The 23,183-nt window shown below is 37.1% G+C and overlaps 1 protein-coding gene and 1 long non-coding RNA gene across 12 annotated transcripts in view; one reads left to right on the top strand and one right to left on the bottom strand.

Moving 5' to 3' along the window:
- Positions 1–9,689, bottom strand: part of LOC135165362 (CUGBP Elav-like family member 1) — a 118,875-nt gene extending 109,186 nt beyond the window's left edge. For 3 of the 11 annotated variants that reach the window (XM_064126574.1, XM_064126581.1, XM_064126582.1), the window contains exon 1: positions 9,213–9,688. The gene's annotated coding sequence lies outside the window, so the exon portion shown is untranslated. Of the gene's footprint in view, positions 1–9,212 lie in introns of all 11 variants that reach the window. The other 8 variants (XM_064126576.1, XM_064126578.1, XM_064126577.1 and 5 more) reach the window with 4 other exon arrangements.
- LOC135165369 (uncharacterized) overlaps positions 1–23,183 on the top strand; it is a 53,319-nt gene that overhangs the window by 7,020 nt on the left and 23,116 nt on the right. The window contains exon 2 of the long non-coding RNA XR_010299507.1: positions 7,168–7,211. This is a non-coding gene — a long non-coding RNA (uncharacterized LOC135165369). The remainder of the gene's footprint in view (positions 1–7,167; positions 7,212–23,183) is intronic.

Below are 23,183 nucleotides of genomic sequence, written 5' to 3'. Positions count from 1 at the left end.
CAATCTGAATGTTAATGAATGTGATATGATTATTTATTTCCATCAGGCCCCGGTAAGTAAAGTGGACATTAAATATTTCATAACGTTGAAATTTTCCACCAAAATTAGTTGGGACTATGGTTTTCGTATTGGTTTTCCCGGAGCTCGATTTCTCCGATAAAACAATATTTGCACCGTCCGATTTTCAATAGCAAATCACGTCTGAAAAAGTATCGTATGATATGAGAAAATATTCACAACGTTTTTTTATTTCGAACGGTAATCGTTTCAAAGTTATAACGATGTTTATCGAGAACTCACATTTGTGGGTCAGTGGTCCTTCTGAAAAATATGAAATCTCGACGTGGCGTGACCATTATGACCTTCCGCAATGGAAATCCGGATTTATGGCTATCTCTTCGCAACACTGCTGATTGTTTCTTTTAGAGATATTCGGGTGAATAGGTTTTATAAAGTTCTCAATGGATGTGACGTTTTGGTGAAATAAAGCGAGAATTTTATTCGCACCAGTTCATTGTTTTGGATTAAATTGCACATTTCTACGGGGGGATTAATTTCTTTTGAATGAGAATATCATATGGATTCTGAGAATTATGAAAGAAAATCAATTTCATGGAGAATGAAATTGATTAAACTGTTAAAATTTTTTTCAACATTACTGCACCGTTATTACAATTGGATTCTCTCTGCTATGAATTTTAACTGAATTTAAATCATTCGTAGATATGATGACGGATTATTCCTGATATTTCAATATGATGAATCAATAAATTTTCCAATTTTCAAGCCGCCAGGAAAGACCTACCGATTTTTCTCTCAAAGAAAAACCAAAAATGAAAAGAATTATTTTTGGACTCAAATGTTCAGTCATTTTCAAAAACTGCCAATAGAATACTCCATCGAATCCATTGACGATATGAAATATCTGGGTACTTTGGTTCGATTGTGCGATTAAATTGAATGCTTCAATTGTCGATTCTGACGACTCCACACATGAATTTTATCATTTGATCTAATGAAGGTTCGAATCAATTGTACATTCCTATGTTACCTGACTATTTCGTTAAATTTCAATAGTTATTTGAATGCGTCACTCGATCTGAAAATGCATTATAGGGTGAATCAATGAAATCGAATTCAACAGCATATTTTGAATGAAACAATAATTCATGTTCAATAGAATATTTTGTTATCTACGTTCTATCGGAAATCCCCTCGCTAAAACCATCGAATTCTATTATTATACGAAAGGCTGCGCAGAATATAAAATATATCCCACAAAATCTACAAAATGTTCCCTTCACTGTATTAACGATTATACAATAATTGACAATAATTTGCTTTTCCATTAAAAAAAAATCTGAATTCTCAGTACAGAAATTCTTTGCAATTTCCGTAAAACTGAAATGTGATAAAAAACTTTGCGAAATCCACCTAAAGTTTAGTTTAAACAATTTACCAGTCCGTAACGAATAAATTTGAAAATATATTTTCCGCCCTCATTGTCACCAGTCACCAGTGCGACTAACGGATGGAATGAAAATGTTAATACTTTATTCATACTGAATATAATACCTCACTTATGCGCCTATCGAAATGTGTTATGGCGTCACGATGACGGCGAACAGTCGGCCGGAAAATAAGCAAAATCCCGTAGTCGCCGCCTGGAAATAACTTCTACTCTACTCGTCTCTCACCACATCTCGTGAACCATTTACACACACCGATTATGTAATATAAACTACACTCAATTTTTTATTACAAATGATGAGAAAAAAAAATACATTCTTTCAAGTTGTGATGAGAATAAAAGCTCAAAGAAAAAAAAGTGAAACTAGTTTACCTAATAATCTTCTTTTTCTCATCATTCATACGGTTGAAAGAGCTTTATGAAAGAGTAGCCATGTACATAGAGCGTCCAGACGAGTGGATAGAACGGTTCATGAGCCGCAAAGACGGAGATATCGTTTTATATAACCGGAAGAAAAAAAATTACCGATATTGGGCCAAATCCAGGAACTACTTGTTGAGGATTTATCAATTGTATCAATTGTAGGAATTTAACGATAATTTGATGAATTATACTTGACGGTTATTTTTTAAAATAAAAATAACCAGCGAATAGTCTTCTCGATTGTTATTGATATCATTGAAAATTTATCACTCGTGATCTGTTAAAATAGAAAAGGCAATTGATCAAAAAAAAGGCGAAAGCAAACGTTTACTAACGAAAGTTTAATTTCGACGAAAAATTCCGCATACGATCGCACCGCATCATAATAAACAAAACTTGTCAAATTCTTCTGCCCTTTTCACCTGCATTCTGTCAAAGTTTCAAGTCCCATAACCACGTTCCAGTGACTCGACTTGACCGGGCTCAGTTCAATTACGACCGAATGGAGCTATAACTCCACCTCACCCACACATCAAAACACCCCCCTTTCATATTTCCCATCCTTCTCCACCCTACCACACCAAGACCTCGAATTCACCTGCAAGCCCTGAGCTTTCACTCGAAGACATATCTATGGATATACCTTTATACCAACGTAACGTGAGTCTACGACAAACAAGATGACGAGACGTTGGAACTGCAACATCTAGCACCAACTCGACTGGTCTCTCTTACAAGCAATGTATTCTGTCTTTTACCCTCCCATGTAGTTACGTTTACTAACACGATTCTAAACCCCCATTGGGTTTTAGGTGTATAGTCAGCGCTTGTGGATTATGGTGACTAGTGTTGGAACATGTGTTCGTTGTATCGCGAGTGAGAGGGTAGAGTTGTAGTGTAGTTGCCAACTCTTTGGATGGTCATGTGTATGTCTGATAAACACAGACACTCACGTACTGCATTATACCTGAATGTGATGGGTAAATATTTCATGCAGCTGCACCGGTGGGGGGATTAAACGGCTTAAGTGGATTAAGAAAATGCGGGTATAAAATGGTTGAGGACGCTTACGCCAGGGGGCGTTGGAAATGTGATGGAGATGTCTATGGGAATGGATAATTGTTCTCTAGATTCCAATGGGCAGATTGTGATGAGAAGTGGGTTTATTCATGGGATGAATTGTTTATAGGGGACTGCAGGTGGCACTTGGGTCGATTGTTTTTTTTTTTCTGTCACAGAAGGGTCTGACTATTCGATAATGGATTTCACTTTATCAAGATTACTCTAGGGTATGTAGCGAGTATTTTGTGAAATAGGTACACGATGGTGAACAAAAAGAGGGACGTGTTTATTTTTCCTTGGATTGCTGAGGATTCTTGCACCATCAGCTGTTACCGCATTTGTCAGACTGACGTTTTATGAGGGTTATGTCTTGTCTGTAAAAGTTTAGTCATTCGTGAATATAAACAGGTGGCGTTGGGGCTTGTAGGAAACTTTTGATGGATTGATTCAATGCTTCTGAAGATATTTGAAAATTTGAGAAGTTTGAAGAATTCCTTCGGACGATATAAAATAGTTGATGACGCCTCCGGCAGGAGGCGCTGGTGAGGTGATGAAGATGTCTATGGGCATGGATAATGGTTCTTTAGATTGTCATGAACAGATTGTGATGGGTTGGGGGTTTAATTACGTCATGAATTGTTTATGGCGACTGCAGGTGGCAGATGTGCTCACTGGCTTCTTTTATCGGAGACGAGTCTGGTCAGTCGGTAATCACTTGCGATTCATGGAGATGATTCTGGAGAATGTATCGGGCGTACACCGGGTCTTGGGAATATTAGGCGGATTATGAATGCTTGGGTGGTGATTATTTTTTACAATCGATGCGAAAGGCATCCATTTTCGCACCTTGAAATTCGATATCTCGAGAATATCGCAGCTTCTGTCAGTAGTAATGGATACTTAACAAAAAGAACTCGTTGTCTATTTTACTTTGGATTGAAGAGGTGTGTTACATCATCAGCTGTTACCACATTTGTCAGACTGACGTTTTATGAGGGTTATGTCTTGTTTGTAAAAGTTGAGTAACTCGTGACTGAAAAAAGACGATTGCGAGCGAATGAACTGAGCGTTTTGGGAGTATTTGACATTTGTGAGACACAGATGAGACATCATGTCAACGGGATTATCTGGTTTTAAAACAGTAGGACATTTTTGGGACTGCCGTAGTCCCAAAAAGCATACGATTATCTTCACTAGTGATGACTCGGATGTATTGATTGATGGACTTGAGAAATTTGAGAGGAGGCGTAAGGTGAGGATTTAAGATGTGCGAGGGATATTGAGCCGCGTGTGATAGATGAATCTATTGTGACATCTACAGGCACTCGGTGGTTTTATTTACTTGGCATCTCCGCTGTTATTGATCAACTTGAAAAATCACAACAGCAAAAAAAATTTATTAGACAAAACTTATCTACAGTTTTTAAAAATATTCTATGTATTGTATTGTAAATTGTGGATGATGTGTCATGGATCATATGAAAATCGGTAAGAGAGAAATAATTATTTTGGGAAAACCATTTATTCCACGTCAATGGAATATAAAAATTGAATTTTCCTGTTGTATTTTTTACCGATAAATTTACATTTAATTCATTCCCACAAAAACGAAAGCCATTTTAGCTACATGCACACGCATATGTATGTCGTTTATCCCTCGTTAAGTTTTATAACGAGTGGTGAGCTTGACGCGTACCATTTTACCGTACATTTGGGAGTAGTTATGAAACCCGAGTTTACAAATCAACTCACGAGCGAAATGTTTCGGGGACATGGAGAGCTGTAGCAGTGCGAAAGGGGAGTGTGTAACACCATCTTTTGGATCTCATAGAGGGTGGAAGGAGAAAAAAAAGATAAACGCATCCGGTAGGTCGAGGGTGCCTGGGCTCCGGAAAAAGGCCGACGATCCTGAGTTCACGCAAACGGAAAAGCTCGTTCTGCTCTGGTTCTTGGATAAGTGCTGATAGGTCTCCTATGTTTATTTGCTATGAGCTTCAGAATATTTTTTATTCAACCCACATATTTTTTTTAGAACAGTAATTTTAAAACGTGAGAGCTTCAAGGTTTTTATATAGCGATTAATGAGCTCGGCTCTGACGTGCTAATTCAGCGTCATCGGTCGATTCGTTTTTCACCTAAAAAATACGATTTTTACTTTATTTTCATTATTATGAATTTTTCCTGCCGGGTTGTCGCCAAATTGGCACTTATATGTTTCGTGAAAAAGTGCAATTAACGCGAAATTTTCTCAAAGTAGCTACAATTAGCTTTCAACGAGATCTACATTCTCCAATCAACAAAATTTCATTCCGCCATTTTTTCCTGCCAATTTAACGAACGCTTTTTCCCCAAAATACTCGTCTCGATGGTTTGCATGTACATGAATCAAAAAGTATATAGCCTAGGGAAGCCATTGTGTGGGAAATTTTCTCTCGTGCATCCTGAATTTACTCAAAATACATTTAAAAAATCGTCCAAAAAATTCAAGCCTCCCAGATAGCACAGATTTTTACGAGCAATAGAGAGGCGATTTTTTCCATTGCTAGTGATGGACTAAAAATTCTGTAACTTGGAAAAAATGCATAAATAGTACAATCAAGGAAAAAAGTTTTTCTCCATTTGATGCTGGTAATACGTAGGTGATAATTCCATGAAAAGTGATCGCCTAATTTACCGGCTTCAAAATTATTAATATATCTTAACATTTATAATCTATTGATAACACATCGCAATATGTGTATAGTATGATACCATTAAAATGCTAACAAAGCAGAATGACACACTAGAATTTTTAAAAGGGCTAATGCATATCGAATACATTTGTTGCATGAAAAACAGGAAAAAAAATCCTTCCCAATCATGTTTTAAATTTCCCGGACAGAATTTCCATCCAGATTTGCCATCTTCACGTACCGCATACTAAGCAGATAATTTTTATCCCTCCCTCATAATCCCGAATATCCCCTCCATATCCGTAAAACAATAACCATCTCCCATCTTGAAAAAAATCTCAAGATTTGCCCTTCCACTTTTTATTTCACTTTCGAAATCACAATGAAATATTTCTAATTGTATCTTTCGGAAGAAGCGTAAAAATTTCATTAAGCAAACTGAACCCCCCGGTATTGCAATTTTTTACCTTTTCCAAGTGGCTTTTAAAAAAATTTCTCCTACCTCCAAAAAGTTAACTCAACACACAGAGAAGTGGAGTATTTTTTTTTTTTACTCCACGTACATTCCCGCTCTCACCGACTAAGAACTGATGTTGGAGTTCGAGGAGATACTTTTTATGCTTTTATTTTTATGACGCACTGGGGCCAGACGAGAAAAGTTGGTGAACCGTGTGGAGATCCTGCCGATCATTAGGAAACAGAGAGGGACCGGAAAAAAAAATATTAAGGGGAGGGAAATGTGCGAGTGAAGTGGTAGGGGTGGGTGGAGGGCAGTGAGGGAGGGGTGGAGTAAAAATTTCCACTCGGCAAACTTGGCAATCTCTGTAACGAGCAGAGCTGCGAACGAGCTACATAACAGGGAGGTTGAGCGGAGCGAGAAAAATCAGAAGAGGGGATGGAAAATAACAAACATATATTTTTTTCCATCCCTTCCCCCTTCTCCCACCCCCTGGTGCGACTATTAGTTACTAATTATTGGCTGCATGAGCCTATGCCGAAGTTAATTAAAAGCACTCGGTCGTTATCTTCTTTCGCGTTTTGACCTTCGACTATTCATCTCCTTAGGAAATGACGAGTCATGGGAGGAGGGTTGATATTTTTATAGTTTCACACGTGAAGTAAAAGTTATTGATAATTGAATGAAAATTAATTTACGGGTCTACGTAAAACAAATTAATTTTGACACGGGAATCGACGCGTCTGCTTTGTGCCTTCGATTGCCGGCGGGAGGGATCGGATTTTTTTCTCGTCAGATTTTAATTCTATCTGGAATTATTTGATCCCTAAAGGGGTTATACGGGGTGCTGGGGTGAATTTGAAGTGAAAGAGGTTCCGTGGCTCCCGGTTGGTAACCTGGACGAATGTCCGGCGCATGAATGGGAAGTTTTTTCTCTCAATTTTAATTCCATTCGGATTTTTTTTTGTTTTGTCCTTATTTTGTTAATTGCGTTTTTTGAAAAATTGTGCTTTAGGATGCTCGACATCCCTTTAAGCAAAACTTACAATTTATTGATTTTAGGATTCTTTTTCATATTTCAGAAAAAAACCGGGAAATGGTGACGCCACCTGGACCTGGAAATTCGGTGAGTTATTAAATCATGATAAAAAACAAAAACTTTCAGTCACCACAGTTATGTTGTACCGTAGGTGTGGGTGTTAATCAGTCATATACTTCGAAAATTATTATTTCCAAAATCGTAAAATGAACAGAATTTTAAATTACTACGCTCATGACATTGACGATTTCTTGGAAAGCGGAGAATTAAGAGGAAAGAGTTGCGATATTTCTGCAAGTGACGTAAAGTTCATTGTCGGTAAATAACCTCCCGGGAATTGAACATTTTTTTCAACCCAACGAGCTACATAACTCGCAGGTTGAATCGAATGAGAGAACACCAAAGCGAGGACAGAAAATAACGAATATAATTTTTTTTCAAGCGCTTTCACATAAATTGGAGGATATTCATGTCAATTAAAAAAATCATCAGCCTTGATGGAAATTAAATTTAACAATTTTAACCCGCGAAATTGAAATTTCAAAAGGTCGTCCATTCTATCCCCCAAATAAGCTTAAAAGCCAGTGGATTATCTTTCCACTTCGTATTTTAAAGACAACACGTTTGTCGCAGCGACTAAAATCCGTGACCTACCGGCAAAGAGCTCTCAATTCCTTCTCGCGTGATATAATTCTCCTGGTTTATATTCCCCCGGAGATTTCCGTGACAATCACAATCTCCATCAATCAATTTTCACTATTAAAAACAAATAATTCTGATAATTTTACTATCAAAGCGCCGACCTCCCAGAGGAAAACAGAATTGACGGGAAAATATAAATTCACTTCATTAACATTTTATTTCAATAATAAACTAAAAATAATACGTCTCGTTTGGCCCCACTTGTAAACTATCGCAAAGACATTTCTCTGTTCTGTTGCTCGGCCAATCTAATCCTCAATATTTTAAATGTATAGAAAAAAAATTTAACGCGTGAATCAAGGATCGTCTCCTTACTCAGCGAAAAGTGATCCATTCCCGGCAATAGTCAGCCCGTTGCCCATACGTTTTTATCCTTCTATTCATTTTTCGCATCGTTTTATATTCATCGTGAAATGCCACACGTGTCCCCCTCCCCATTATTTTTCAGCACTTTCAGCACTGCTCCAATAAAATATGCCCACGCTGACATTACATTGATATCCGCCCCTCAATCCCCTCCCCCTCCTCCACCAAAAAATTCCGTCGATATTCTAACATTCCAGTCGCGAGTAAAAAACGTTAATCAAGGGAGATACACAAAATGAAAATAGATCTCGTAAACATTTGACATTTTTATCACATTTCAGTTTTTAACAAAATTGCGAAAATTTCGTACTCGCAAATTTAGAAGCTTTAGGTGAAATCAATGAAAGCTGCGAATTTCCATTGAATTATTCCATCACTAAAGATAGCGGAATTTTCAGTCGTATCACTGTTACAATATTTTTGTAAATGAACCAATTGTTGCATCTCGAATTATCAATTTTGGAATTTTGATTTTCACGTGAGATCAAATTGTTCATCAAACCTGTCAGAGGGACCGAAAATTCAGAATAATTTATTTAGCAGGTTATTTTATCACTAATATTTCAATGGCATTCATGACGGCAATTAAACATCAATTAACTAATAATTTTAATTAAAATTTCAGTTGCGGGTTTCGTAATTGAATTGTCGCGAAAAACGTGAAAGTTCGATTGACTGATTGTTGTTAGGAATTTTCCGACTTTCCACTTCAAAATTTAGGAGAAATTTTCTGACAGTTCATGTCCTTGACTCATCTACTAATGAAAAATCGAGTGTAATTTATCACTGACTATTTTTTTTATGTAAAAAAGAAAAATCCGAAGAAATTGAAAATTCTTAAAAAGTCACAATTCAGTTCCACCCGTGCCTCATGCCTCTCCCCCCTTATCGTTGCCCTAAAAATTAACTCCACAGACATTACGTAAACAACAAATGTTCAAACAACATCCCATATCCGAATGATACCTCATGCTACACCACCGATGCTCCACCAAAACAAACAGAATGACGAGTACATACCTCATGACTATAATCCAATGCACTAAAACATGGACAACAATAACCACAATTTCACTGCAATAATCACTCGATCAATCGATCACCGATCGAATACTCCTCTTTTCCAAATTCAATCGACGAAAAAAATAAATTCCCCAAAAATTACATTTCCAAGTCACTTCTATTTTCTCGTCCACAATTTTTTCGTCATCTGTGTCACATTAATTTCACACGAAAAAATTACCAATCGGTCTTTCGTGAACACGTTATCGTCACCAATTTACCGTAGATCCCGATACGTTGATGACACGATCAAACCGACGGCTTGACGTCGACTGAGGAGCCAGAGTCACTGGCAACTGGCGTCCGCCCCCGCTTTACTGCTCTCTGGTACTGCTATCCTCCCTTCTCACTCGATTTGCGTTTTGCCTTTCCGTGGAAATTCTCTCTGTTCCACTTGTGATTTTCGTTATCGGTTGTACTCGCTCACGTCCACCCTCACACTGAACTGTCGGAGGGCTGGTCGCAACGTTATTACACCGCGCACAATGGGCAACCAAGGGCGCGCATATCACGCTTGAGGCAACGCGCAGATCCAGCAAACCATCAGAAAGGATAGCCAGAGAATTGTGTACAATGAGGAACCTCGGACTCATCATTTGCTCTTGGTTTATTATCAGTCGGGTTTTAATTTTTCTGGAATTTTTCCTTTTCTTTCTGAGAGATTTCTATTATATTCAATTGTTCTCCCTTCTCTGATCTCATATCCCGTTGTTTTCGGGGGCTTAATTAAAAATTCAGCCCGAGGATGGGGAGATTTAATTTAGAAAATCATTATTCATTTTTATTCGATTTCCGCTATCGATCTTGACGATTTCTCGAATTTATTCGCAGGAAAATTCGTCATTTTCGGAGGCCACAGGTTTTTAGAAGTTTTGAGGTTTAATTACTTCGAATCGTGAGGGTCTAACTCTGGGGAAATACTCGCGGGTTATATTTTATATTAAAAAGACGTGTTGCAAGGGGAGGTTTTCATTTTTTATTTTTTTTTTTTGGAGAAACCTTTTTGCCTTTAAAGGGGTTTTATTAAATTCAATTGTTCCCCGGTCTATGGTCTTCTGGGGGCACTTCATATTCCGTCGTTTTGGGGTTTAATAAAAATTCTCTGGAGAGGTGTAACCATTTAATTTAAGAAATTATTCTTTATTCTACTTCAATTGCACTCGGGGATTCTGACAGTTTATCAGTCTTCCTCACTCCACGGTTTACCTAATGTTTATAAGTTTTCTGAACTAATACCGAGTTTCATGGCGGGTTAATTACCGGAGATAATATGGGGGAACTATTTTTATTTTAGAAATATGTGTTATAGAGCAGATTCAGATGCAGCTGTTATAAAGTACCTCTTTATTTACTATCATTCGGTCTTTTGTTTTCATTTTTCTTTGTGGATTTTCTTTGCGTTATAAGGGTTTTCATTAAATTCAATTGTTCTCGATTCTATGATCTCTCATAGGCCCTTCACATCCCTTTGTTTGGGAAGTAATTAAAAATTCTGTCTGGAAATATGCGAAATACCGAGAGAAGTTTTCAGGAAAAGTCTGGTCCAGTATAACAAAAGAAGCGCAAAGTAGTGGACATTAAAAAATTCCGTTTTGGAACCAGAAATTTAATTGTCTTGATCATAATTTTTTCGGAATTTCTGGGAAACTTTTCCAGACATCTTCGGAAATTTTAGCAGGCAATCCGAGAAATTTTATCTTTACCAACGGAGGGATTATGATTTTTTCCAGTTCTTCTATTCTAATTTTTATAAAAAATTTGTCTCTCCGTAAAAGTCACAATTTTATTTCCATTACAGTCATAAAGTTTCATGATTTCTTGCAAATTACAGCAAATAGTGCAACTGTATTGGGTAAAATCCTGACGGAAAAAATAATCAAATGAATTTAAGCAAAAATTCGCGATTATTTTCCCATATCAAGGCTTAATTAAGAAGAAATTAATCGAGAAGTATTTCCAATATGAAAAGTGCGCGTTGCGACATTTTAATTAAACTGTCATTTCGGAATACTCTTGAGTTGTTGGGAAATAGCTATTAGCAAGCTTTGGTGGAGGGAAATAAGGGAAAATACAGCTCTTCAAAAAGCCAGATTATCCTCGTTCAGTCCTTAGTTATTGACCATTAAATACCAGCCGTTTTGCCCCGGTCTCTCATTTTAACCCGAGGTATTCTGAAGTAATCAAGCTGCAGCCATGACAGAACAATTTCATCACTGACTCCTCCATAGAGCTTTCGCACCTTCAATACCAGCGAATGGGTGAAAGGATATTGTCTATTCAGATTTCGTGATTGCACAATTTGAATTAAATCAATAATCAATTGAAGTAAAGCTCACCCAATATAGCACTAGTGTTAGCTGCAGTTCTCAATGGATGTGGTAATGATTTCATGTAATACAAACAATATTAATTATACCTCGAATAAAATTCGATCATCACATATTAATTTTGATGAATTGTCGCAGTAGAACTGACGTAATGATGACACATAAGACTTTGTTGTAAAACTGTAGAGCAAATTTTCACGCAATTCTCTCTGTGTGTGAAATATAGTTCACGTTTTGTATGTTTTAGTATTGAACGTAAATTTTTATCGAGCCCCCGGACAAAGAAAAAATTTCAACAATGGCCCCTTCTCTTTCTGGACGGATAATCTTTACCAACAATGTCGCTTCATGTATCGAATGACCGAGCCATTTACTCAAAAAGAAATCCACTATCACGTTGTCAAGGCCGTCCTTACACTTTACAAAATCTGAGCTGCCATACGACCTCATGTTAATTATTTAAAAATAATAAAATCAATAAATATTTTCCTGACCCATCCAGGTGTCCAAAAATTTAACTGGACCATTTTCCTTAAAATCTGTCTCTGCATGTGCGAATTTCCCTGAAGATCTCTGAGTTGCTTGAATGTGCGATAGAACTGCCTCAAAAAATCAGTCAAATGTACCTGAAAGACCACCTTTTTCTCACAATATTATCGCCATTTAAACAAATTATTCAATCTCGTGTCCTCCCTCCCCTCTCCGCAATCAACTAATTTGTCGAATTAATTACTAGAATGCCCGGAGCAACGCTCCAATCTCCACAACTTTATTACTCCAATCTCCCCCTCCCGCATTGCTAACTCGCGTAAAATTGATTGATTATTGACTCTCCCCAGACATTTATTTAGGATATGAAAGCGTTTGTGCGCGGAGAGTGGTCACTAGTAATACCATTTCATCGTTACTCACTGTATCCACAGATATCCACCGACGTCTCTCCTCACCCACCCGATTCTACCCCTCCCTCTATCTTTCCGTAAATATACCTAAACTATAAAGGCGGATCTTCTTGGCAAGCGATGCTGACTTCTCTCGTCTCGTAGCCGCTCTCATATACCAGAATCCACCCACGTCTCATAAATTACCGTGTCCAAACAGGTGTACGTGTATTAACTGAACTGTGTGGATTTTACTACAACACATAATTCTTCATTTTGTTTGTTTCATTCAAATTCTGGGACTGAAGATTTCATCCAATTATAGCGACATTTATATAGGAGAGAATTCCCGAGTCAGGGAAACGAACAAATTGGATAATCTATTTTATGATACTATATTTTCGACTGTTGGAAATTTTTGGATAAAATTTGCGGCAACATTCGGGAAAAACTTAATTTGGGTTCCCTCTAATTTTTGGGGATTCGATGATTCAAGGGGGTGACACCCAAAAGAATGATTTATTTAAATCCAATGGAGATCATTTAGGGGCAACAGAATTATTTTTGGAAGGGAAACATTTTTTGCAGAATTAATCATATCTCCATTGTCTCCTGACAGTGAAAATGGAAGAATTTAATTTGTCAGGGATTGAAATAAGGGTTGAAACACACAGGGGGGGGGGAGGAAAAAATTCACGTTAAGAAAAATCTCTAACATATTCCTTCTTTATATAATTTTTTAAATAGTTTAAATTTTTTCTCTTGTATTTGTTCTCTCATATGTAGAAAAGTAATTTTTTCAAAATAAAACAACTATTTATTAACAAAATAAATAGTTCATACGATTTAAAAATAATTTCTTTTAAAATAATTCTGTTCATGAAGTTTCATTTTTTTTTCGAAAAGTGCATACGAGAATTTTATTTGTCATCCCGACTTTTTCAAATTTTTCCTACATGAAAAAGTGAATGAAAATGGAAAATATGATTGATAATATAACTATATCATATATTATTCTTATTACACGTATTATATTCGTATAATATATAAATCATTTCACCGGAGGTACCTCATCTTTCCTTTGTACTATCATTCGCCCCACGAGGTGTGGGTAAGAGGGGCGGAGAGGGGCGGGAGTGAGGGGGGGATGGTAAGGGTGGTACGGATAAAACACCCTTTTATACGTTCTATTCGTTCGGTGGTGCTGTACAGTACCTCAGCTCAACTTTTTCAAGAGGAGAATGTACTCAGAAAACTTTTGGCTTTCCGCTCGTTTAACAAAAATGAATTAGCTCGAGCACAACCGTGAGATGAATTTGTTTAAGCCCGAGATCCTCCCTCCTCCTTTCATTACATGTATTTTTTTTTTCACCCCAACTTTTACCTCCCTCCCTCTGTATTTTTATTTTCATTTCTCGCAAATATTATTCTCCTTTGTATTTTTTTTTCTCATTTCTGTTGACTTGAGAGACCCTTTCATTGACTTCAACTTCAAGGGTTTCGTCCTTACTTCATAGTTTAGGGCAGAATGAGTTATTACTTTGAGGGGGTTGTAATTGTATTTTAATAATGGGATTTGTTTTGTGGAAAATTCAATTGTAACTTGTTGTTGATTGAGGGAAGGAGAATCTCAAGTTTTTTGTGGGGAAAATATTTTAAGGTAACTAAGACTATCTTTTGCGGTTTACAACAGAGTACAGATTTAATTAGTCACTATGATTAATAATAAAAAACGCTTAATTTATTGATATATCGTTGATTTCTGCTGAAATGTTGGGAATAATTCAATTTATGTACATTTCAAATGAACTACTTTATGCGAGGAAATTGATTATTCATAAATTATTTACGGAAAATTTTTGCAATTTACACCAATTGGACTTTTTATATTTTCTCATCAATTTTATATAAAGAGAACACGTTTTTTGTTTATTCAGATTTTCAAATGTTTTTTAACGCGCCAATATTGAAATCCCAATATTCGAAGTTGCCAAATTCAAATAATAAAATAATTATAAAATATTCGGAAACGTGCGGTTAAATGTAATTGATTAATATTTTAGTAATTAATCGGTAATGAAGAATAATATAATATTGGGTATTCTCATAGTATATTTCGAGAACGTCAGCAATATTGGATGTTTACAGCTTTTCATATAATTTTTTTATCAAATCCGCCGCATTTCTACTTCGGCAATTTTCACACCGAAGGAAATAGTCTAGTCGAAAGTTGATTACGACGATCGTAGAGACTTAGGGCGAGCGGAACTCGGGGTGAGACTGAAATCTCGTCACGAAGAATTTTTACGTCGGTCGAATAAGATTGTACCAATAAATTTATCCCCTACTTTTTTCACTTCCCCGGAACTCCGTCAACGAATTAATTTACCTCTCAAACAGTTTTTTTCCTATTTTTTGCTGCGTTAAAGTTTTGATTTTAAAGTTTTATACTATCACGAGATAATGTTAATATTTTTTTGCCGAGGAAAATTAATTTCGTTGAGTGACTGGTGAAGTTGGTGAATCTGATGAGAACAACTTTTAGATTGAAAAATAAGTTGATCATCAAATTGAGATAATGGATTTTTATAATGAAAATTTGTGTAAGTTGGTAATTGCAATTATGAAGACTATTGCTGGATGATATGGAAAGTGATGTTATCATTGTCTATTCAGAATTCTCAGTAATTTTTTCCAGACTGGTTGATTATCCCAGTGTTAAATGAATTCCGAAAACGTCTGAATTTACTTGTTCTCTGAAATACGGAGATGAATTTAATTTCACAATTAATTTCCAGTCCAGCGTAAAAGGCCATTAATATATGTATATTAAAAGTGAGTTCAGACATGATTAGTGTAGCTATTAACTTAATTAATGAGTACTTGAGAATAATGCTCTCTCTAATTATTCTGGTGATTTTTGTGGGCTACACCAGCCGTGTCCAGTTCATCCTGGCGAAAAATCCAGAGAATATTTTCATTTCATTAATACATTAACTCATTGCGAGACGCGTATTTGATCAGGATAATTACATTTCTCTTCTCATGCCAAACAAAGAGAACTTTTTAATAAAAATTATCCGAAAATCACGATAATTCCGGAGGAAAGTCTCATTTAACGAAAAATCACCAAACCCACTTCAGTTTTCCCCCAACGTTATGAAAAAATTATTCAAAATTCGCTGACCTTTCACTGAACAATCCCCACCCCTTTGTTCACACCCAATAATAAATGAGGAAATAATTGCAATTCCTCGCATTGAAAAATCCCCCAAAATTTCCAATACCTCTGCAGTCTCACTGGCGCCAGCAATTCGGTCCTCTCCCCCCTCCCATCTCACCTTTCAAAATTACACGAAAACCTGTCGAATCAGTCACCCTGTGATGCCCGAAGAGACACCCAGAGTTGCAATTGAATCGACCGATTGAGCATTCAGAATTCGAATGTCAAGAAATTCACCGAACGAAATATCTCTCGCCTCTGCCTTTTGCACCGATGTGACGGGTGAAAAGCGATCTCTTCAGAGGAAGCATACACATTCAAGTAGACGCCAATGGCCGGGGTGCAAAACATTTTCGAGCCATCAGGACGAAGAAGCTGAACGACGCGCCATCGAGAGAGGGAGAGAGAGAGGGGTCGGGTAAAAAGGGAGAGGTGAGGGGCAATGAATAAGAAGAAGAGAAGGAGAAAATGACTGTTGTCCCTTTCACTCACTACACCCATGGCACTGAAGGGCTGGCTGGGCGGGCGGGAGGGGGTGGAAGGGCATCAGTGAAAGAGGTATATAGAAGGCAAAGTGCGCCCGGGGAGTACTAATCGCATTCCCGAGCACAATTTACATTTAATCAAAGGGAAAGCCCATTGACCACGCTTCGTACTATTTACTTGCCATTGAAATCACGGAATGACGACGAAGGAGAGCCAAAGCCGTTGGGTGAATGGGGGGGGGAGGGGGTTGTGCCGTATTGGAACGATGGTGCGTCGTTCGTGGCTTGAATACGCTTAAGGTTTGGAGAACGCGTTTACGAGTGAAATTTGATTGTTACTCCCGTCATCGCCTCCGGGGTTTCAATTGTTTTTGTCAATCTCGTTGCCTCGTTCATTCTTACTCAGGCAGTGAGTAATCGGACGACGAGAGTACGTCTGACGTAAAAATTACGGTACCACAGAAACGGAAATTTTGTGGCAAATTCTGGTACAGATCTGCTACGATTACTCGAGTGTGAACAAATCTGGTATTGTTAAGGTGAAATTTAGGGGGATATCTTGACCAAAATACTTTGCGCCTCATTTCCTGTGTTAGCAGAACACGGAAAGAAATTTTAGGTAACAATTACCCTCCCAAATTTAATTTTTCGAACAAAACTCGACCTAAAAAGTGGTGGATTGTCATTTTATTCCACGTTTCCCCCTCTAGAGGTCTAATTTTTATCAAAAATTTCCTTTCGCGCATAATTTTCCTTAGACCCTTTCCTCGATGCACAGGTAGTCCACCAGATTCATCAGAAATTCAGCGTCAAAAAACGAAATTTTCCGTTTCCGTCGCGTAATTTTTATCCGTTTGAATTGAATCATTCGTTCGAGGTACGTTAGAGGTTTAAAAACTTCCGTTTTTCTTCGTCTCTCGTCTCACGCAACAACTTCAAGGCTCTCCCGCCATTTCCATCGTTTTATCGAGCCTGACGAGTCCTCGACGAGGTTTTTTTTTAAAACAGATTGACAATTTGTATTTTTTTTTTTCAACATCAAGTACATAACGCCAGACGATCGTGAAGCCTTGCCATGGCGCTCGACACAGTAAATCTGTCCGATAAAATAGCGTTCGAGCCATTAACTAATCCTCCCGGGATAAAACGGAGTTGGTGGAGTTGTCTTTCTCATTCTCTTTGCATCTATCTTACTCGCTCTGTCTCTCTCTCTCTCTCTCTCTCTCTCTCTCTCTCTCTCTCTCGCTCACCCTTTCTGTTGTGCGCTTGATGCTGGAGTATTACGTTCCAGGGAGGATTTCATGGCCGGCACCACTGCAATTGATTGGCAGCGAAACTCTCGGTTGTTCTCTACGTACCCCGTTTCTCCAGCAGGACGTCGTCGAATGCGCCCCCGTTGATTAGAATGGCGCAACACGAAATCCCTCTCTAACCCAGCTAATGGCATCCACCCACAGTTGGATGTTTACCATGATCTCTCATTCGCTTGTAACGAATAAGAAAACGTTTTAGATATATTGGAATAGAATTGTTGACGGCATTCCCAGGTGGAGCACAGGAGTAATTCAATTTAGCAATAAATTACATCATCAATAAGAAATACTTCACGACTGAAAAATTATTTATAATTTGATATTTATCATTTTTTATGTTTTGATTTATGCTTTGATTTTATGACGATGCGGCGGCTTCAGAAATGCTCCGCAGCGTGAATTTAATTTAAAGGAAATCGATCATCCGATTTATGACAGGAGCAGAAAAAATATTTCGTCGGCTTGAAATGGTCCAACAAAGAGTCACAAAAATCTGACACACCGTAAACCATTACGCGTGACGAGTGATGCAAAATGTTACATTGATTTTTCCACTCAATATTAATTATTCTCAATTATTCTGCTATTGCATCTGCAGAATGTTATCTTATATAAAATATTATCAGACGTGACCAAAAACAATGACATAATACGCAACGAAAAAAGTGACATCCATTGTTAAATTCAATATTAAATGAGAGAAATTCTCTCGAGAAAATTCAAGGAAACGTCATCGTTTGAAGTAATTGCTTTCAATTACTTCGATCTTGAATTACTAGGGTTCAGCATTACATAAAGTATTGTTGGACATTACATAAAATTGTTACGTAACCCACCATAAAGTATTCCATCGATTTTTATGTTAATTAACCAAAGAGACAATTTTTTTGGGAAAATTCAACGATCGTCGTCATCATCCGCAACAATTCTTTCTTTCCTGACGTTGAAGGCCGCCATAATACGGATGTAACGATTGTTATCCTGGAATTGAATCGATAGGGATCCCGTGTGCCATACGCAACGAATTATTCAGTGTTTTAATATTGTACGAGCTCTCTGGTACTGTCGGTTCGATATCTGTCTCACCGATATAGATATCCTCCAACCCCCGCAGAACGCCGTCGGCGCTCTCCCCCGAAACGATAAGAAATCAATAAGTACAAATAAATTCGTAAAAGAAAGTATGAGGATTAAAGCCCTGCGGTGGTGGCGTAACTCTCGGCAAAGTGCGAGATTTATCGGATAAAATACATATGTATGTGTACACATGCAAATGAAGCGTGAGGAAGAGAAGTGGAGAGTGACTGGAGATCGATTAAGCGTTTGGGAGGCTCTCTATCGCGTTCTCTGCCGACACAGGAATAATTAAACGGACCTCGAGGGGGTTAGGAATTATATATCCAGTTGGTGGAAGAGTGGGACAGTAATTATTAATGTGATGTACATGCATAATCCCGGGCTATAGATATAGGTTTAGCAGTGAATAGGGAGTCGTTTTCAACATTTATATCGTTGAGTGATGCGTCATTGGCGCTAGACACTACCGCGTTTACAATATTTTAAAAATTACTGTGATAAGGTACCGAAGGCAATTATCATTATTCTAAATAACTGATTTATCCAGTTTTGTAAATATTATATTTTATTAGTGATGCGGTAATTATTGAGATGAGAGACATGTATATCAGATACATATCAGAACAACTTTTGAATTAATTTTTTTTCAATTATTGGAAACATAGTTTTTCTTTCAACAATTGTGGCCCGAATACTGGCCGCCTCCATTAAATTGACAGATCGGACTTGAGTTTCATTTTTTTATTGTATAACAGAGATGTACGTTGAAAGTAGAGTTCATCTCCCCATAGTCATCTTCCTATAGTCATCAACCCCATAAAATCTGGGTAATGGTCGGAAACAGAGGAGCAGTGCTCGTAAATTTTATTGATAAAGGATAAAACGATTTAGCCTTCGTAAAACTAGTGGATGTTATTTTTAGAAATATTGTAAATCACAATTAACGAATGAATAGTCTCGTAAACTTCAATTTCAAAACTAATTAATTACTACAAATTCGTAATTAATTATCTGTATTTACTGGTACTATCACGAGTTGGTTATTCTCAGTGAGAATATTGTTGCGTTGAATTATGAAAATTTTATCAGTAACAGAGTCACATTTTTCATTCAGGAGTTTAATGAAAATTACAACACACGAAACTACATCCACCACTTTGTAAACATACCCCAGTGAGAATACACAGTGGAAAGTGTATTATATACTCCTTTGGATTACTGGCCCGTAGTTACAGCAAACTCCCGGAGATCACACGCGGTGAGCCTCAAGAGCCTAATGTAGATTTAAGGGATCTGTCTAGTGGTTATATGGGGCCCCATCTGTAGAATAGCTTTCCGTGTATACCCTAAAGACATTAATTAAACCATTCACTTTTCAACGATCTCGTCGGGCCACAACTAGAGCGTTACAAATGATTCACTTCACAGGGAAATAAAAAAAAAATCTCTCATTCTCAAGTTAGAAAAAAACGAAATCAATACTATTGATTATTGCAAAGATATCTTCGTAAAAATATGATTCAATAATATCACAACAAAAAATATCTGAAGCTCCATAAGAATATAAAATATTTTAAAAAATCCGTAATTAATCGGTCGATTATTTATTCATTAGTTATTCATTAATTAGATAAATCAAAACTAAATGAATTGAATTGTAGCAACCGATACCTTTAAAATGCTAATGAATTTTCGGATATTGTTTGTGATATTTTTTTATGATTATTTTTCCGATAATGTTTTTTATTCACGATCTACTGTCGTAGTGTTAGAAAAACGTGGCCTAATTTTCGGACCTTTATTCATCAATCAAAAAAATTCCACTCAATTTTCAATTAATACCCTGATTATTCAGATGCATCCCCTGATCCCTCCATAAATTTTCCATCCACATTTCCATGAGCTTAAATTATTTATCACATGTTAATTGCAAGAAAATATTTTCATAAAAAAGAGGATGAATAAAAGTGTTGGGGGTGGGAAGGTGGAGGGAGGAAGGGGGAGGAAGAAATCATAAGCAAAGGAAAGTAGCTTCGAACGCGAGTTTGTACTTTGGGGGATGATGCGATGGCTGTGATGGCGCTCGTAAAGCTCGATGCACGCTGCATGCAAATCATACTTGGGACATTTACATTTTTACTCCCAAGTTTCCCTTTTTACTTTTTCCGTTTGTTTTTTTTTCCGCGCTTTTTTTTTCGCTTTTGGTAAATGCAAATATGTGAACGTTCGACGTTGCTCTAGGTTATGTGTGCTATACGCACAACGAATTTTTTTTTTCCCCCGCCCTACCGAACTCTTGTTTTTGCTTTAGAGCGAGGGTAAATCCATAAAATTCCATGAACCGAAAGTATATGGAAAGTTGAGTCACGATTGATGAGCATAGAGCATCCTGTCGGATTAAAATATGCGCTCACGGGTGGTATAGGCTATTTCTAGACTGATGTATCTGTCTAGATTTTCAATTCAGGGAGATGGAAATTTTTTTAGGGGAGGAAATTTATCTTTCGATTATGGAGCAATTCACGTACGTTTATATCTTTTCATTCATCAATATTCTCTTAACAAATGATTTTATGCGATACGATTGTGTATCAAGTGCATCAAGAGAATGACAATTGGGATTTTGCAGTGAAAATTTTGGAGCTCACGGAAAAAAATTGTGGATTAAAATTAGATCTCTAGAGAGGGGGGGACGAAATGACAATCATCCACCTTTTAGGCGAATTTTTGTTGGAAAAATTAGACGTGTGAGGCTAATATTTGTGATAGGACTAACCTTCCTCCCTCGTTTCACCCCCTGGAAGTCCAATTTTCACCTAAAAGTTTGTGTATTAAAAAGAAAAATTTAATAATAAATATTTTATACGAATTTATCACCTCCAGAACAAATATTCTCCGATATCCAGTGCCTTTGGGGGAATTGATCACCCCATTAGTAAAAAAATATGTTTGCATTAGAGACAATGAAAAAACTTGTGAAATATGTCGCGCCCTCGCATGCATTCGCTCGAAAAATTTTCCCCCATTTTCCAGAAAATTTTCTGGATATTCCAGTCGACCATTTAACCACCAGAAACAGCGCCCCATTCACTCGAAATAAACTAATAAACCCGTCGTTCGTATCTCCACCCTCACTACATAAGACCCCCTCCCCCCTTATGTATTTTTGCCTTTTACCTACCCAGGGTTTCATATACCCCAACCATTGCACTCTCGAGCACCATCTCCCCAACTTCATCAACCGTATATTCCTTTTCTCCCACTCACTCTCACCTGCGTACATAGTACTCGAGTCCCTGCTTGTGCAACCGCGCCATATCAATACACGTCGACCTTATGAATTTAATTAACTTGAATAATATTATTCGAGGCTGAAATTCTTGATGGTTTGAAACCCAGTCGGGTCAATACTCGCCTTTTGACTCGAAATGTCATATTCACGAAGGGGTTTATTATGAAGTTCAAAGGCATTCTGTGATCATTGTTGAATTGATTAAATTCTCGGTACTGTGTGTTCATATATTGTGTGATGAAATACCGAATTAATGGGTGATTTGATCAAAGCCGTGCTATGAATTACGCGCAATTCAACCGGTGTTTTTCCCTTCTCCTCATTCAGAATAACAATTTTTTCAATTTCTTTCTCATCTATTCTAGTGAAAAGCTGAGAAATTTCTGAAACGTAAGACAGCATTTTTTTTTATTTAATTAAACAAACGATGACTTCAAAAATATCTGCTCGTGGTACAGTGAATTGTCCCCGGTACGTACCTCATTAATAGACAGGAAATAATAATAAAAGACAAGTGTTTGGTTAAATAATATTAACAACTTCCTCCAGAATTTTTTTTTCTCAAATTTTCACGAATCTGCGATCGAATAATACAAATATCCAGGGTCTCATTAAACTTACGCCTCTTTGTTTTTGCATAATACGAAAGTTTTCATTCCCTCATGCGATATGATCCATTATCTCGTAATCACGAATTTTCGATTAAAAACAATGCTTCACGTCGGCTCCCAATCCTCAATGGTGTAATCTTCGGATGAAAAATTTATCATTCATCACAGAGAGTGCCACAACTGTTATTGGATCACTATTTGACGATCCTAACAGAATTATAAATCCATTGTACCGTATAATGGATACGAGTAAAATATTAGTTTCCATTCGGTGAACAGATTCTGTGGCCACATTCAAACAAAATATTCTTTGCAATTATTCACAATCATTCATGATTGAAATATCCCCATTTCATCAACGATTCTAATCAAATATTCGTACCAAAATACCCACATAAAGCCTAGTATTCTAATTAAAAATCAATATCAATGTGGCCATTGTCAAACGAATTAATATTCCCCATCTAAAATTATCATTCCACCGTTGATGCTCGCGCTAACATTTAGAAAATCTCGCTTTCCACTGCCTTACATTGATTTCCACTGGAAAATGCAACAAAAATATCCCGTTCCGATTGATTTCTTCCCAAATTCTGAATTTTTAATGCTTAAATATTCTGGAATTTTCGTCGACCTGCGACACAATCAAAATTTCCAAAATTCATCAGGGAAGATTGACATGAAAATTTCACGGAGTATTATAATACTTGCAATTCATCG

The sequence above is a fragment of the Diachasmimorpha longicaudata genome, chromosome 8 (assembly GCF_034640455.1).
Source record: "Diachasmimorpha longicaudata isolate KC_UGA_2023 chromosome 8, iyDiaLong2, whole genome shotgun sequence".
NCBI classification, from domain to species: domain Eukaryota; kingdom Metazoa; phylum Arthropoda; class Insecta; order Hymenoptera; family Braconidae; genus Diachasmimorpha; species Diachasmimorpha longicaudata.
The sequence above is the reverse complement of the archived record's forward strand: the minus strand, read 5'-3'. Positions and strand labels throughout refer to the sequence as shown.